This window comes from Equus caballus, chromosome 16 (assembly GCF_041296265.1).
Source record: "Equus caballus isolate H_3958 breed thoroughbred chromosome 16, TB-T2T, whole genome shotgun sequence".
NCBI classification, from domain to species: Eukaryota; Metazoa; Chordata; class Mammalia; order Perissodactyla; family Equidae; genus Equus; species Equus caballus.
In genome coordinates this window covers 6591960-6607634 of record NC_091699.1, presented here as the reverse complement: position 1 = coordinate 6607634, position 15675 = coordinate 6591960, and the positions used below count along the sequence as shown (strand labels likewise).

Genomic DNA, 15675 nt, shown 5'->3' with positions numbered 1-15675 from the left:
GCTTTACGTACAGCAGTGGTTCTCACCTTGGAGATTACCTTGCTTGTTAAAATTGCTGGGCCCCACATCAAAGTTTCTTCTTGAGTAGGTCCAGAGTGAGGCCCGAGAATCTGCATTTCTAATAAGTTCCCAGGCAATGCTAATGCTGCTGGTCTGGGAACCACAATTTGAGAAGCAATAATAGAGTAATCTAGCAACAAGGAGAAGTCGAGACTAGAGTAGTGGGAGAATGAAGGTCAAGGGACAGTTCCACTAGGACAGAGCAGAAGGAATGGGGCCCTGATGGGGAGTGATGGCGAGAAAGTCCAGAACAGCAATCAAGAGAACAGACTGACTGCTTCAAAGGATAGAGGACCACTGGGCCATGTTCTGGGTCACACCAAATCACAAATCACTGTTAAATCTCCAGTGCTTGGGCCAAGTATGCCAAGAAGCACCTGAAATTCATTTTTAAAGCAGCAATCCTGTCTAGAAATTAAGCTGTGAGTTTTACCTTACTTTCCCTTTCTTCCCCATCTCTAACCTCATTCTAGTGCAATTTAGGTTACAAAAGCATCTTCCAGGGAGAGCATTCATATCTGCACGTGGTCAGAAAGTGTATCTGTCTGTATATATAAAATCGTATTAAAGCTGGTTTCCTTATTATTTCATTTTAGAACATCCCTGTAGCTAAATGGTGTTCAAAGTAAACATGGAGAACAGAAAGCATCCATCTCTACCTAGTGGGGCAAAAAATGACTGAATTCCCATACCATATAAATACCCCATGAAAACACAGAGGAATCCTTGTTCCACCCAGCATTCACTGAGTATCTGCCTCGTGGCAGGCACCGCGGATGTGCTTGGAAACAAAGATAAGTAAAACGTGGGCCCACTCCCAGCAGTTCAACATCTAGCAGTCTTTGTCCCATGCTCTTAAATCTTGCTAAGGATTGGGTTTTGTTTGTAATAGAAATTCTAAAGCAGGGACAGAAGAAGTTATCTTTCCTAAATTGCCCACCTCTGTTGTCTAATTATTCCACTGAGGAAAACACTTGGTCCTGGTCTTGGTCCTTCGCTGAGCTCAGATATGTTTTGCTGACACACAGAGTCTGGGCAGCGTCCAGCCCCCCGTTTACTCCCTGGTCTTTAAGTCTAGTAAGTATTTTGTCATTTACACCTTTCGATGTCCAAAGAGAGTGCCGCTCGGGGTTTAAAACATGTAATTTCCTTTACTACTTCCCCAAATAACGGGGTCATTTCAGGACCAGGACAGTTTGGCACTGGGACGTGTTTCCCAGCAGTACTAATAGTTCGAGAGAGGAGCAAGTGTCTTCACATCTGCAGGTCTGGGTGCCGAACTTTCTATTGTCGGTGAGAATCATGTCCCAGTGAAAATGTAGAAGTGAACCAACCCTCAAAGGGATAAGGTGACAGGGAGTGGTGTTTACTTGAGTCAGAGAGTAACTGAAAATGACTTCTGCAGCTGGAATGAAACAAAGGGTTGAAGGTCAACTTCCTCTTTGATTTTGGCTAGTCAGCAGTTCAAGCAGCCTTTTCAAATGTTTCGTGTCTGCTGACTTGTCCAACTCTATAAAAGACCCCACATCTTGCACCAACCTGTACCTCTTGGGCACTGGAGCGAAACAAAAGGAAAAATGTTCCATCTTATTAGAATTAATGAAGTCATGCCACTCACATCCGTCCACGTTACTCCACTTTGCTCACCACCATTGTGGTCCATGCTGACATCATTTCTTTCGTAGATTACTGCAGTGGCCTTCTCACTGGTCTCTCACATCCTGTTTACCCCATCCAAAGCATTCTTCACATTAAATCACTGTAATTCATTAATTCACAGTATTAATTCACAGTAATCTTTTGGAAACTCAAATAATACAACTAAAATCTGAATACCCTACACATATAAATAAATCCTAACTTAAAAATTTCCCCTGGCTCCCCATTGCTCCAAAGACTTAACTAGTTGATTTGGCCCAGAGAACTCTGCTTAATCTGTGCCTCCCACGCTTTTCCCTCTTCTTGTTGCATCACATTCCTCCCTCCTCACTCTCTCTGCTCTCATCACCCAGATTCCTCTGCCTGGAACACTTCTCCCTCCCTGCTTTGCCAAGTTGTCTCCTACTCACCTTTTACCTCTTAAGCCTTATCAGCTCCTGAGGGGTGGGTGAGGAAGACCCTCTTCTCCTTGGTTAGGCCAAATCCCCATGTTTTAAACTCCCTTGGCACCGACAACCAGCTCATGAACCCTTCATAGAATGTAACATGGGACATTTACACAATCTTGTATAATTAATTTCTGCCTGATCTCCCCTCTAGACTGTAAGATCCATGAAGGCAGGGACTCTACCTTTTTGCTTACCATTGTATTCCAGAGCCTGGCATAGTGTCTGGCACATGTTAGGTACTAAATAAATTCATTCTGAAGGAAGGAAGAATGAATGAGTGGTAAATTGATACTTCTAAAATAATAAAGAGGAGGCCTAGCATTTTAAATGAGTGATAATAATGGGTAGCACATATTAAACTTCTAGTGTCAGGTAAACACTGTTTGAAACTCTTTACTCATTCATTCCAGTTCCGAGGACCAACCCTATCAGTACACATCAGTATCTGCGCATAATAGATGAGATCTGAGACTCAGGCTACTTGTGCAAGGCCAGGCAGCCAGTGTAAGGTGAAGCCTTAACAGTTGTCAATATTGTTACTCTATTTATTACTATTCTCACCTTGGTGGAGTTCCTAAGAGTGCCATCGTCAAAGGGGGTGGTGTTGGGCAGGCACAGCCCTGCCCCCAGGCCTCTGAGCGCCTTCTAAGGCTGGGCCTGGAGTGAGAGTTTGGGGGCCCAGGGGCTGTGAGGGCCTGCCCACCGTAATGGAAATGGCAGATGGAGGAAAGGATCCTTCAGGCTGGGCAGTGGGGAAGGTCACTCAGGCATCCAGAAACCTTCCTCAGAACCTGTCTTTGAATTAAATCTCAACTCATATCTTCCAGAAGCCTGAGGTGAGATGTCTGGCCATGTTGCTGGTGCCGTCGCCCTCAAGAAGCCAAACAGGCTCTCAGAGTCTCTCAGGCCCTGCCCCCAGACGTGGCCCCGCCCCAGAGCATGCTGGGCAGGACCTCCCCATAGATCCCTCCTATTGCCAATGTATTCCTCCAGAGGATTCTGAGCTCTGCTTGGTGTTTCCAGCTGTGATGAGGTGAATGTAGTCTTGGTCCTCTGGAAGAGTAGATAATTAAGGCAGATAGTCCACACATGTGAAAGTGTTGTGACTTGGAAAGGGCGGGCAGATCCCAGGTGGGGAGGATTAAGGAAAGCATTGAGGGAAACCTTTCAGTATGGTGGGAAGGAAGGAGGAAAGAAGAGATGGAGGATCTCATTTTGGTTTTGGTTTTGTTTTGTTTTGAAGTTTTTATGAAGAAAAGTTCCCATCTGATGACTTCTCTGTTTCCCTCTGGTGGTCCAGCACATATGATCAATGAGCGGGGAGTGTGGACAAGGTGTAGGAAAGTGGAATTGTTTTGAGAACTTAGGCAAGCGAGTTGACTGAGAAAACAATCACAGAAGCTCCCCCGAGACAGGGCCTCTGTTTGTTGCCTCCACTGGGTGTCCCAAGTGCTTGGAAGAGCATCTGGCACATGGTAACACAGGAGGAATGACTGGATTCTGAGGCAGTGGTGGAGCTGAGCAACAAATGTAGAACAGAAGTTTATGGGGCACAAACACACTTGTGTGATTTTATCCAAGAGGAAGCAGGCCCTTATTTGAAGGCAGTTCTAAAAAAGGCAGAGTTGGATTTTGCTAGACAGGACGAATGAAAGAAGGGGGTAGGCTGTTTAGAGCAGAGCAGTATATTTAGGTTTAGGATTAAGTGATGCCCCATGAAGTTTTGCTTGGAGAGGGAGGAAATGAAGACAAAGGTTGTCAGGTGAGCAGGGGAAAGTATAGAGTGGCTTGTAGTTCCTGAATAGGTTGAGGAATTAGCATGCTGAGGGCATAAGCTGAGTGGATAAAGGGAGGAATGTCAGACTGTATTTTTTCAGAACACACAAGTGTTGCTGGTGATAAGTTCTAGGATATGGCCGTAACTGAACTGGAATGAAGGTAAAGGACTCTAAGATGAGAAGGAGCAGACAGTGAGAGATCAGATCATTGGATGGTCTATCCGCATGGATGTTGGGGCCTCTGATTGATTCCTTCCACTTTGAGTTCCTTTCCTGTCCTCCACAGAATTGGCATTTCCTCTAACTCTAACCTTCAGTCCATGGCATGACTCTGGACAAGAAGGCAGAAATGGGGTGGTGAGAGAGAGGGCTGAAGTAGACATCCGTTTTGTTTTTGTTTTTATTTTGACATTCAGCATTCACTCACCTTCTAAAAATAGTCCTTCTTTTGCCCTCTGGGGATCTAACCCCGTTGTCAGTTTCAGTCCATGTCAAGTGGAGTTGTTTATCACTAACGCTCTTACTTTAAAGGAGGGCATTGAAGTCAGGCTTGGCCAAAAAGATTGGTCCATGCTTTTGGCAACAGCGTTTGGTCAGGGATGGGCATGTGACCCAACCGGAGACAATAAGGCACAGTGGGACTTTTGAAGGGACTAGTGGGAGAAACAACCCATTTTTGGCTGTGCTTTTAGTTTGGAAGATGTAGCTACGAACTTGCCAGACAGACTTACAAGGTAGCCAGTCCAGAATCTAGAGCAGAGAAATGGATAGAAACTGAAACTTGATGACATCAGCTGAGCCCCAATATGAATCCTCCTGCCTGAGGGCAGCCTTACTCCCAGACCTTTTTCAGGTGCCTGAGTCAACAGATCCTGTTTTTAAAGTCAGTTGAATTGTACTTGCCATCATTTACATCCAAAGAATCCCTCACAGCGTAAGGGGGCTCTCCATCCCTGGCTCCCTCTTCTGTGCTAGCACTCTGAATATATATTACCTTCTCTGTCCTTCAGGTCGTGCCCTTCTATAAAAGAGGGTAAAGAAACCTACTTCAAAGCATTGTAAAGTTTAAATGGGATAATATACATAAAAAGCATAAATTTGTTTCACAAGATTGAAGTACAATAAGCAGTACTTAATTTTTCTAAATTAAATTAAATCTGGCTCAAAGACCCCATTTTAAAGGATAGGAAGCTATACAATAGTAGTCATTAATGGGAGCTTTTTGCCTATTTAGTTAAGTATTCACCATCAAATATGTAGGTAAGAGCCTGTGATCTTGAGTCCATCTCGGTTGCCCCTGGGATTTTCATTGCCCAAGCCCTTCAGGCCCATTGAAAGGCCAGTGGCTGCACAGCCTCTGTGCTAAGTGTGAGCAATGCCGTGTCTTGCGACAGCTCTCAAGATGATGGGGCTTGATGATTAGTCATCTCAGCATCATCACTTCATCCCTTAAAACATTGTGCTGTCTCCTAGAGGACTTCCACACAGAACCCGTCCACCTAAGGGACTCGTGTCTACATCCTGATTCTCAGGGTCTTGGAGCCACTGCTACCTTTAGGCAACTCTCCTTCTCTCACCCCAGCACTTGTGTCAACCCCTATCTCCTCTCTCCTTGGAGCAGCCAGCTAAAGTCTCCTCCCACATGAGGGTCTGGACAGGACTGTACGACAGGTGTCTGACAACTTCTCCTTGGGTTCAGGAAACATGAAAGCCATTAATAACTCCTGAACCCAGAAGCCCAGAACTTCCTGTAAGACAAATGAGGAAAGGTAGCTTTTATTCCTTCTGGAGTCCCCTCAGGTGGAGGGTAGAAACAGCATTATCCTGCTTCAAATGAAGGTTGCCTCAAGCTGGGCAAGAATCCCTGCAAAGGAAAATTACCTACTCTTGTCAGCCCAACCCCCTCCCACAGTGAAGCATTGCTAAACTTGCATAATACTCAGTTCCTTCTCTATCTCCTGGCCCCCATAGAAGGAAGGAACAGACCCCGAGTCTCCTGGGAGAGATAGGGAGGCAGCCTCTACAAATCTCTGAGCTTCCACTTGGCCTCCCTAAGGAAGACCAAACGTGTCCTTGTGACCCCAGGAAAATAGCCTAATTTAGGCTCTGATCCAGGGCCAATGGAAGTTCCAGAGGAAAGGCCTCAAGAGGAGCCCCGGGGCAAGCCCCGTGGCCTAGTGCTTAAGTTCGCACGCTCCGCATTGGCGGCCCAGGGTTTCTCTGGTTCGGATCCTGGGTGTGGACATGGCACTGCTCATCAGGCCACATTGAGGCGGCGTCCCACATGCCACAACTAGAGGGACCCACAACTGAAATATACAACTATGTACTGAGGGGATTTGGGGAGAAAAAAGAGAAAAAAAGAAGAAGAAGATTGGCAACAGTTGTTAGCTCAGGTGCCAATCTTTAAAAAAAAAAAAGAGAGAGAGAGAGAAGAGCCCTTTCTCATAGCCTTGGCCCCTTCATTGTGGCTGCAGATTAGGGCACAGTTCTGAGTGTTAATCCATGTGAAGGCTGCCTCAAGAAAGCTGATTCCCTTAGGCAGCACCTGGTACCAGAGAAATTCACAGTACCTGAAGCTGGGATCTGGGGTTCCCATACCCAAGCCACATCAAGGTACCAGTCAATTCATGCATTTTATTGGCCCTGACATTAGGTTTGGAGTGTGGGCTTGAGGGTATAAAAATTCAGGTAACCCATTCCCATCACATTCTATGTCACTGAAAATTCTTCAGGCGCCACAGAATATCGTGTAAATGAGACCCCCACCCCCACCCCCACCCCCCATGCCCCCCAAGCTGCACAGCACTGATCTCTGGGTATAAGCAGCAAGCCCATGAAATCTGTTTGTAGAGAAATTCATCCTCATCTCTCCAGTCACTGTTCAGCTAATACGTTTTCCTTCTTTTGGTAAGAGTCCTGCTTTCCCATAGGAACTGGAATCTGGGAAAAAGGAAAACAGTACTAGAAGCAGAATAAGAGTGTGGGATCACTCCTGGGTGGTACTGTCACCTCATTTGGACAGTTCACTGCCTAGATGTGCTGAGTGTGCAAATTCTGTCTCGTTGCCTCATCCAGTGTTTCTCTGAATAGAAGCAAATATCTGGGCACCAGGTATGACTTGTTTTGTGACCCCAGCCAGTAAGTCAGCCCTTTTGAGCCACCACCTCTCCCTTGGTTAGAAGCTCTTTGGCAATGGGTTCATGGAAAACATCCCAGAATGGGAGCTACATGCTGAATTCCCTAGTACTGGCTTTGCCATCGATTGTGTGATTCATCCTCTCTGATGTTCAAGCTGTGAGAAGCAAATTTGAAATGATGGATGTGCTATATTAAATATATCAATAAGAGCAGAAGTTAAACCTTGCAAGCTGTAGGGTTTGCTTCCTCTATAAGCCTGGCTATCTCTATGGGAACTGAAGGTTGCTTCTTTAGGCCTGTAGTCGGGGAGATAGAGCAGAGTGGAGATACGGTGGCGGAGTGAGGATGAGCCGTCTTGCACCTAATTTTTCCTCCCCTCTAAGTCTGAATACTGGCAGTGGTGAGGCAGGTGGTTCTAAGGGCTCCTTTCACTTTACCGTTCATGATGACCCCACACCGCCTTTACCTCCATGCCACCTTTCCCTCCTTCTTTGGATGCTTCAATCTCTTTGATGTTTTTCTTACCAGACGTTACTCCGCTTAGCCATTAAGCAGCTTTAACTTTGATGACATGGATATGGATGAGCACAAGGATCCACTTGGTCCCTTTGGTCACTTTTGCTTCAGTGAACTCAGTGGGATGTCCAAGAAGAAACCCTTGTGTTAGGAAGAGTTCTAAGAAGGTTCCAAAGATCCCTTCTTTTGCTAGTCACACCCTTGTATAAACTGCTCCCCTTGAGTGTAAGCTGGACCTCATGATTTGCTTCTGACTAATAGGATAAGGGAAAGGTGATGGGATATCATTTCCCTCATTAGTTTACAAGATTGTGACTTGTGTCTTGCTAGCAGACTCTCTCCTGGCTTTGATGAAGCAAGCTGCCATGTTGGAGAGGCCTACATGACAAGGAACTGAAGGTTGCCTCCGGCCAACTCCAGCCAACGGCCATCCAGGAATTGAGGCTCTCAGTCCAACAGGCCTTGAGGAACTGCATCCAGCCAGCAGCTATAGAAGTGAGCGAAGAAGTGTGTATTTCCCCAGGCAAGCCTTCAGCTGAGACCCCAGCCCCAGCTGACACCTTAATTGCAGCCTTGTGAGAGACCTTGGAGCAGAGAACCCAGGTAGGCCTTGCCCACATTCCTCACCAACAGAAACTATGAATTAATAAATACTTGGTTTTTTAAGCCACTAACTTTTGGGGTATTTGTTATATAGTAACTAACACACCCCTAAATTACTGTAACCTTGGTGTAAGATGCAGCATAGCTGGGAAGGCAGGCACCAAATGAGAGGACGACCTCCTTGACAACATTCCTGGAGATACTGTCTTCAATCTCGAAGACTATCCCCAATTCTCTTAGCTGCAGTGGTATCATTGTGCTCCCCCCAGCCCTGATTAGTCTCCAGGAGGTGAGGCCTAGGTAAGGTAGTGCTGGGTGGAATGGATGGCCAGGATGTGGGGTGTTACTCTGTCTGGAAGGGACATTGTGAGCTCGAAGTGACCCTCAGGGATCATGAGGAGTGATGATAAGGTCATTCTTCCCCTCCTCATTTTTTCCTTCCTTTTCCACTCACTCCACCATTCCTTTTTCCCTACTTGTTTTCTCCTTTTGCCCCAAATTCTGGGTGGCTGCCCGACGACCATTCCTACAAATGATAGCCAGGTGATCTCTTGGTCTTGCAATAATTCTACCAAGCTGGGCCTCCTGAGGAAGTTTCCCTCGGGAGCAGCTCCTCCCATTCCTTGAGGTGTCCTCACATGCAGGGAGACCTCATTGTTGAGCTCAGAATGTGCCTTCCAGACAGATTAACACCCCACATATAACAGATTCTTCAGCGGGACCCACCCAGTTCCTGGACCCTGCCCTGGCCACTCCAGTGTCCACAATCGCAAAACCCATCCATACGCACACCTGCACTGACTGCTCACCTGTGAGATACTCAGGAATCAGCAACTTTTTCTAAATGAAGGTAAGCTACCGTTTTCAGGAAAAGATTCATATCTCTGGTCCTTTTCAGAGCTGCGAGTTCTCTCCTCCCTTCTGCTCCAGGAAGGGTAGAGGAAGGGGAAGGGTGAACTGCTCCCCATTTCCGTTAGGGTCAGCTGAGGCGTGGGGACGTGGCCCACCACCCAGACCTCCTGAGGGAGAGAAAGGCTCTTAGGAGCAGGTGACATTCATTCCTCACCAAGAGATCCAAGAGCAACATTTCCCCCTGCCACTCACCTCAGGGCCTAAACACCCCCACACTTCCAATTCCAAAACTTTCTGAGGCAACAAGGGGAAATTCTGGCTGTATCCTTCCAGAGGAACGCATCCCACCCTGAAGCTGTGTATAGTTCAGGATAGTGAGGGAGCAGATGGAAAGACAAGTTGAGCCAAGTTCTGGACTTGAAGGGTTTTTCTCATTTTGAAAAGGCCCGGAAGTTTTTAGAGTAAACTTTTTGTACTTTTTATGAAAAAGTAAAGTGTTTTAAGTACAGGACATCTGAATAAGGTCAAATACAGGACCCAAGATAAAACTGAGAAAGCCACTGTCAGGCCCCCTACAAGGGACTGGTCATCTTGCAGAAACCGAAAGAGGAAATCAGTCAGAGCTGACTTCCCTCCTTCCTTTCCCTGAGCATAAGCGCTGGGAACCCCAAATCCACTCCCCCAAAGCACCACACAGAGAACACTACTCTCTCCTAGCAGAAACATTTATTGAGGACGATCAGTATCCTTGGTTGTGTTAACCATGGTTCTCATCAGAGGATGTGTTCTCGTGAAAACTGCAATGCTTTCTCAACAAGGACTGAATGATTTCTTTGGGGACATTTTTCCTCCCTGGAAGTGTTGGAGAAGCATTTCCTGTTTGAATAGAAGAGTCAGATCTCTGAACACAGTGCTTTCATTAGAGGTGAGGGTGGCCGGAGGGACGTGGCATACATCATGCATGCAGGTGGGTCTTGGATGGGGCACAGACTCCCTGTAGGGTGGGGAAGGGGGTTGACTCTGGCATAAATGCTGGTCCTTGAAGGCCACAACTTTCCAGGGCTGTCTGATCCTGTCTCTTTTCTGTCTAACCCTTGTACGAAAACTCTTGTCAGGAGGGACAGCATCTTGGCTGCAGGATGTGGTCCTTGCCCATTCCCCTGGCTGTGGGTCAGAGAGCCCCGTAGTTGGAGGGATGCCCCTCGTCAGGCTCTACCTGGGCCTGCAGTTCCCCCTTCTGCTGACTTAACTCTGCAGCCTCAGGTTCGTATCTACATGCCAGTTTCTCCTCTAGGATCTTCCCGTTGGCTGCCATGAGCTCATGAGCTTCAGGAGGCCCACAGCTCACGAGAGCTTCACTTTGAGCTGGGTCTCAGAGTGGTGCAAAGGTTGACGTGAACTTGGCTTTTTGCTGGGGACTTTCCTGCCCTGTGATTTTTTCCTTGGAATTAATCCACTGAAAAAACTGCCTCATTATTTTTCTGAAGTAACTTTCAGGAGGAAACTGTTCATTCTGTGACAGATACGGGGAAGTGCCCTGTAATTCTCTGTCCTCAATAGAGTGGCTCTTCTTTCTGGCTTTAGACGTCCCAACTCCTGAATCCTCGCTTCCACATTCTCCTGCTCTGGAGTCCAGAGGTCTCACTGTCTTTGCAGCTGGTGGGAAATTCCTATCCTGGCATTTCCATGAGACATGCTTAGAGGCCCAGGGTTCCCGCTAATCTCCAATGTCCTCCAAGTGGACTTGCAGCACCTGGGAAGCTCCCATGTCCCCACTGGAGACGCTCTGGGACTGAGTCAGTGAGGAGTCGAAGGCAAGCTATCTGAAGTAAGGGATATGTCAGCGGGAGAGCCTTTAGGCTGGCTATGTTCCTTGCTCTTCAATTGAAACTTCAACTCGGTAGGGAGCTGTTTTTTAATGTGTGATGGTTTGGAATCTTGGGGAACTGGTATTTTTGGTGAGGGACATTCACTGGTCAGGGTAGTTTCTACTTTGCTCACATTGATATTTACCATTTGGGAGCTTCCCAACTTGTTGGTTGTCAAGATGTCACAAGATTGTGATGTAAGAACGCACAGCTCCTCAGCCTTGAATATCTCCCTGAAGTTCATGGTGGACGTGGAAAAATGTTTTCAATTCTTCTCCACTATCTTTTGGCCCTGAATCATGTCCTCTCTATCACTGGAACTCACATTCTCATCCCTTGGCACATGTCCAGCCCCAGCTTGCCTTGTGGGCACCTCTCAGCTGCATCTGTTATTGTCTAGTGCAGTCTTACTGTGACTCACTTTGTCTACAAAGCTGTGTGTGAGGATCTCTGAAGTCTGTCTGCCATGCTCGATTGCCTGGATGTCCTTGGCAAGCTCCCGGTGGATATCAGAGTGGGATGGTTTTAGGGACCCCTGTCCTTCGTTGCCCACAGATGAGGTAGCAGGGAGTGGAAGATCCAGGATGGGGACTGAATTCGTTGTTTTCACCTTATTTCCCTGAAAACTTTTAGAGCTTCCCTCAGGGGGCTTGGAAACCTCAGCTTTGGAATCCACCTCAGAAATATAGGTGGCTGAGGAGAGAAAGTCAAGTTGGGGAAGAGGCCATGTTTTGGCTTCTCTCAACTTATAGGATTTTATGGATTCAAGAACTTTGAGGGGTAGGCCCCACCTCTGACTCACACGAAACCTTATAATATGGGCTTCTAGCACCTGTCGGGTGTTGGGATCCAGAAAAGAAAGCTCTGGCGTGGTCATCTGGGGGTGGACCCCACCTACTGTTATGTTTTTCAAATTTCTGTTTTCCATATTGTTCTGGGAACTCCCAGAAGGAGGGAATGGGTTGTCCTCAGCCAGCCATGAATGACACACCCCAAGGGGGCTCCTCCCCGCAGTGATCTGCCAAAACTTCTGGCTTAGATGTAATCTAAGAATGGTTTTCATTTCATTCTGGTCTGTGTCCTTCCTTGAGACATTTAAGAGTTCATTCCCTGAGTAATTTCTTGAGTGACACACACAGCTACTTTCTGTCTCTGAGGCAGCCCTCAGACTCTTTAGTAGGTAGCATTCTGAGACCCTTGGAGGACTATCTTCTGGGCTCTTCTCTAGGATATATCCAAGATTCCTCTTCATGTCCTGCCTTAGTTGAAACTTTGTTGAGATCGTCTCATGGAAGCTTCCTGGGAAACTCAATTCAGTCTCTGCTCGATCCTTGCTACTCTGGCCCTGAAGCTGACGGAGCTGTGAGTGAGCATGTCTGCCTTTTTGCTGAGATGTTTCTGTGCATTTACACAGAGACTCTAGATTCCTACTGGCATAGAGGCAGCAGTGTGAGAATAGCCTCCTTGGAATGTGGAGCTCCATTTTATCCTGGGGTTCACTGGTGATATGAAAATGGCCAGGAAGGACAGAGACTGGTACATAGGCATGGGAGGACTGGCTGACCAAAGGAGGGGTGAGAGCTTGAGGACAAGTGGCTTCTTGAGATTTTTGGAATGCAGGGACTAAACCCCACAGACTTTCTTGTTGCTTCTGCAACATGTGCCATTTCAGGTGTTGATTTTCAGTTGAGATATGAGAGTCTGACTCAATCTGGGATCTATGGAAAGACACTCCATGGTCCCTAATCTGGGATGGAGAAGAAGATGGTAGGATTGAGAGTGGGGATTGAAGGTGGGCATGGGGCTGGACCTGAGTGAAAGGTGGGGGCTGGGATTGGGGGTTGGTCTGAGAGAAGGGTTGCAGATGTACATCGGGGAGGGGAGGAGGGTGAGAATGGGGAAGTGGTGGAGATTCTTGATCCCACATCTTGACTGCAGAAGCATTACAGATTCCATTGAATAAGACAAAATGAGACCCTAGTGGGGCACTACTACTAGAAACCAGGAGAGTGGCCAGCAGGGACTCACTGTGCAGAGAGGGAAGACCCCAAAAGAGCTGGGTATATTTCTGCTGCAAGTTTTCTCCCAAAGTCTTGACATACAGTAGCTGTTGACAAATGCTCAGCTGCTCTGGTTTGCCTGTGATGTCCCAGCCAGTTTAGGGGGCTGTGGTGTCTTGTACGTCAAGTGGCTGCAATGAATTCCCTGAAGACATCCGTTGGTTTTCTGAGCACATTTGTTTTGAAAATAGTCCTTCCTCCTTTTCTTTCTTCTCTAATATCTGGAAATCCATTCTCTTTTTTATTTGTCTTGCCAAGAATGCCTGGCCGTTAAGGCCAAGGAAAGAATGGCTGCTGGCCTCCATGTGATTGGTAGCAGAGTCTCCCCAGAGACAGGTCTCTGGTAGACGGAGGGAAACTTGCTCTCCTTGAAAATCAGAGTGTGATAATGTGGGGAGGAACATGTTCTTGGCAGGAGCTTGACAACAAGAGAATTCTGAAATTGACAGACTTGAATGGTCAGTGCCTCTGACTGTTGGGACATAAGTGGACAACCCACCAGGGCTATCTGGAGATGAGTTCTCTGGAACAGACTTCAATAAGATGGAAACCGATTTAGATTGAGTCACAGTTAAAGGGTGGTCTGTCGGTGGTGAGACAGACAGGCTTGGTGCTGCGTGATGACAAACCAGTGAATCATTGGGATTGATTATCTGGGACAAATTTGGTAAGGCGTTAATATCTTGGGAAAGGGTGCGGTCAAGAGAGAAGATCGTATTCAGAGACAGAGTGGCCTCTGGTTGGAGAATAGGCCCTGTTGCCTGGGTGTCATGTGGTGGGAGAGGGGGAAGGGCAAGGGGTTGGGGTGGGGAACGGTCTGCTGGGAAGTTGGACTCCAAGGGAGGAAAAGGCTCTGGTGGCATAGAGTGACCCGGTGGTGAGGGTGAAAGAAAGTCAGCTAAGGGTGTCGTTGGGTTAGGTGAGAGGACGGAGGGGTGCGGTGGGGAAGGGTCAGGTGGAGGGGATGGTGTTAGGTCTCCTGGAGGGACTTCTGAGAAGGCGGAGGACAGAGTGAATGATGACTCAGTCCCAGAAGCTGTGGAAGCCGGAGAGGACACAGAGGCAGTATCATCTTCCAGGTCCTCCAGGAACAGCAGCCGATTGACCTCCATGGTTGTGTTATTACACACCTCACAGGAGGGGTCTGGACATAGCAGTTGACGAAAGCAGGTGGTATCGTGATACTGGCCCCGGGGACTGAAGGAGACAGGATATACATAGCTGCAGCCAGGACCAGAACAAATATATGGGGCCCTGGCAGGTCTGACAGAGTTAGGGGCACCCATTGCATACTGTCCTTTCACATCCCCCCACTTCCTTGAGCTCACAATCTATGTTATTTCCTTCTCCCTAAGACTTTCACAATCTGGATTTCAAAATCTGAGGATTTTCCCTCCCTTATCAATCTCACGTTTCACTGAGGCCCTAGAAATTCTTAGACCCTGCTAAGAAGCGGGATACAGGAAAGAAGGATTGTATTTAGTCACCTTTGCAGCAGAGAAAGCACCTTCCTTGCCTCCTCTGCTTCACTCTGGCAAGCTCTCCAACCTGGGAAACCAGGAAAGTGATGAAGACAGAAGCAAAGAGATATTTTAGGAGGCAGAGTAGAATGTCCTGTATGGTACCCTTGGTAGATTGGACTTGGAGAGCTCCAAGAATTGGGATTCAAGATCACACGGTTAATGATAATAATAAAGCTCACGTATGTATGTTGCTTTATCATTCACAAAGGGCTTTCATTCATATATGTATGTCATCCTATGTGAGGCTCAAAAACACCATGTGAGGAACATAGGTCACTGGTTACTTCAAGGAAGAATCTGATCATCCAGGAAGTCAAAGTAGTTTCACAAGGTCAGGAGACAGAAGTTCTGACTCTTGACATCTCATACGGCCACTTATTGGGAAACGCCCATTGCCCAGGTCCATCACTGCTTCATGCCCAGATGTGGGCAGAGCAGGAATCTGAGAAGTGTTTCAGATTCTGACTGCTTTCCCATGATCCTCTCCTCTGAGGGCTCTGTTTTCTGAGAGGGACTGTATCTAGTGACTGACATCCTCAGAGACCATGGACCTGGGACCTTATGGAGAGGACAGGAAGGGTCACCCTTGGAGAGCTCAGGTGGGATAGGTAGAACCTTACCACTTGGTGTTCCACCTTTTCTTCTCCTCTTGGCTCTGCCCTGACACTGAGAACGAAAAGAAAAGAAGGAAGGGCTGGGACTCATTGGTCTCACTTCTCTGTTTAGGAAAGTCAGATATTTGTTATCCAAGAATAATATGACTCTCTATTTTAATTCCTATAATTTTGCATTCCTTCCTTTTATTAATTTTTAAAGGTGATAAAATACTTTCAGTTTTTCCTGCTTTGAAAACCTTGAAGGAGGATTTTTGGCTAGAGTCCACACTTGATGTTCTCAGTCACAAGTCCTCTGCTCAAGGAGGGCATAGACTCTGAGGCCCAAAGTCACATCTGTGCTTCCTCAGATAGGCCCCTGTATCCTGGGACAGAGCTCACACTCCAGTGTCTGCTCAGAGACTCAGCTCTGTTCTCCTGATCTGCCCAACACGAAGGAAGGCTTGGCAAGTGGCGCCTGACATGGCAAGATGACTCATGATCAAGTGCTGGGAACGGTGTTCTCCTACACAGATCTGAAACGCTAAATAACTGAATCAAGGACTACAGAAT

At 47.2% G+C, this 15675-nt stretch overlaps 1 long non-coding RNA gene across 6 annotated transcripts in view; it reads left to right on the top strand.

Annotated features, from left to right (window-relative positions):
• Nucleotides 1-15675, top strand: part of LOC138917975 (uncharacterized) — a 70635-nt gene that overhangs the window by 24790 nt on the left and 30170 nt on the right. For 3 of the 6 annotated variants that reach the window (XR_011426691.1, XR_011426693.1, XR_011426692.1), the window contains one exon: nucleotides 7937-8206. This is a non-coding gene — a long non-coding RNA (uncharacterized lncRNA). Of the gene's footprint in view, nucleotides 1-656; nucleotides 2678-7615; nucleotides 7829-7933; nucleotides 8207-15675 lie in introns of those variants that run through there. The other 3 variants (XR_011426694.1, XR_011426696.1, XR_011426695.1) reach the window with 3 other exon arrangements.